Source organism: Vidua macroura, chromosome 16 (assembly GCF_024509145.1).
Source record: "Vidua macroura isolate BioBank_ID:100142 chromosome 16, ASM2450914v1, whole genome shotgun sequence".
Lineage (NCBI taxonomy): Eukaryota > Metazoa > Chordata > Aves > Passeriformes > Viduidae > Vidua > Vidua macroura.
Window position 1 is genome coordinate 11,447,429 of NC_071586.1, and position 2,559 is coordinate 11,449,987.

Here is a 2,559-nt window from a genome sequence, read left to right on the forward strand (position 1 = left end):
CCTAATGTGAGGTGTGACAGTGGTCTGCCACCTCCCAGGACAATGTCCAGCAGTGACACCATGGGAGTCATTTCACTCAGGTCTAATCATCAGGGATGTTCAGGGAAAGAGAAACATTTAACGACAAATTGGTTTTTCCCTTACCACAGTCAGTACAACACACAGTCCCTGGTCCATGTGGGGTCTGTACACTGCTCCACGGCTGGGTGGCACATCCCGGTGGCAAGGGTCACCTGGAGCACCCTGGTGGGACATCTTGGTGGGACCCACAGTCCTGCTGCATTTCCTAACGTGTCCAAACTCCATTGGTTTTTTGGGTATGCAGTTCGCTTTGTTTCCACAGTTACATGTCTGCAGATTCCCCTGACTGTCCCTGTCCCCCTGTGCCTTGCAAGTGCCTCCTCAGCATTATTTGACTTTCAAGGCCCCTGTGCCCTGGGTCTCTGCTCACTGATGGTTTTCTCCCCGTTGTTCTTTTCAGCACTGCAGTTTCCATCCGGCTTTTCCACTGATCTTTGTGGCCTCTCCCTGCTCCTACCATTACCAAGAGGGTTTTCCATAATTCCCTGACTGCTGGGGTGGTACCTAAAGGATGCCCTCTGGGCTCAGGTAGGGAACAGAGCACATCTCGAAGCCTCCTGCTCCGGATGGGAGCCTGAGCAGGTACTTAGTACAAATGTTAATTGTGTCATTGTTTATATTGTAGGATTGGAAAGGGTCTCCTGGGTCATCTGGGGCATTGCCCTTCAGTAACTCAGTCCGTATTCAGCTATCCCAAGGGTATTTTTAGTCCATTCATGAATCCTTTTAGGAATTCGGCCCAACGACCTCCATCAGCAAACGATTCTTTTGGCTAATTGACTTCACTTTCTGCATGCCTTGTTTTAATATTGCCTTTAAAGTTTGAGACTTTTTCTTCCTCTCTCAGTGTCATCTACTATTCAATTTCAGCAGCTCTTTTTTCCTATTCCTACATCTTTGTCTGCATTGCAGTTGATTCCACAGCGCTCGCTGGTGAAGCCCCCGTGCTGATGGAGCCCTCACACCAACAGAGCCCCTTTGCCTGCAGGGCTGAGTCCCTCGTGAGATGGTCTCCACCAGGAGATGTTGGACACAGACTAGACGAGCTCACAAGGATAGGAGAGGACACAAAGGTCACCTTTACCTACATAAACCTCCAGCAGCAGAGCTGGGAACAGCGCTGGGGCCAGCTGCCTCCCAGCTCCCATCATGTTGGCTCCAGGGGAGCACCTGTTTGAAGGGTCCTCATTTTCCTTGATGTCTTCAGTAGCTAATATCAAAATAACAGCAGAGAGTGAAGGAAAATTGAGAAAGAGAAGGAGAATTAAACAGACAAACTTTTCTTGGGTATTATTATTCTATTTAATCCACTGCTGTGTATCATGTCACCACTGTGTTGTTATTTGCAGCAGAGCCAATTCTGAGCATGTTGCGGGGAGATTTTTGGGAGACAAGGTTGAGGGAAAGCACAGCTGGGAGATGTGTGCTACCAACACATCTCCAGGTGAGGAGGTTGCTTGCCAGCACTCACCCTTGCTGCCCAGGATCCCTTTCCTTGCAGACCTGCCTGTTGGATTGAATGGTTGGTCCCTGCTCAGCTCCATCAGAATGAGCTGCAGTTAAACACAAAGCTTTTGCTAATCTGACTTGATCCTTTCAGCGTGGGTCAGGGAGCATCCCCAGCAGCACACACAAGGGTGTAACCTCCAGCAGGGACAGCACAGGGCAATGACACTTCTACTGGTGCTGGCCCCTCAGTGACCTGATTTTGTCCATTTTCCTCTCCATCTTCTCTAGTTTTGGTGAAAGTGAATTCTCATCTTCCTGTGATGCACGGCTTTGATGCAGCTGTGAACTTAGCAGAGGGTTTACCCTGGGAACGGCTTTGCATGTGCAACTTTCCAGAAGGAAAAGACATGGAAGGAGGGAACCTGGAGCAGGGAACCTTAGCTAACTGGGCAGACTGGAGCTTGAATGACCTACATGAATCCTTGGCATCAGCCAGGCAGTGTTTCTTCTAAATAAATTATGCAATAGTGCAAGCTTCAGAAGACTTTTTTTTTCCCCAAGAAAACTACATTTTAGAGAAAAAATAACTGTAAACCCAAGATGGTCAGATTTGATGAAGTCAGCAAACTCTCTCCAATCAGTCTCCAATTCATCATCAAAGCAGTTGGTAAATATTTGCTTCTTCTAGTGATCAGCTGAAAGGTTCCTTTATTCCCACAATACTATTATCTTTGCAAATTACTTTTTTATAGTGAAAAGCAAAAACCTAAATCCTGACTTTTTAAAATTGAAAACAAAGGTGAAAAAAAGGAAAAGGCTTTTATCATAATCAAAGTGTGGACTGTAGTTTAAATAAGTGCTTTCTGATTTTCTTCAAAATAGACTGATACTTTAAAAACTCTGCTAAGAGAGTATTTTTGCATAACTGTATCTGTCCTCTGCTTGGCAAATTGATCAAACCAAGTGGATTCACAGGGCAGAGGTGAGCAGGTCTTAAAATTCCTCCTTCTCCAGCAAAAACCAAAGATT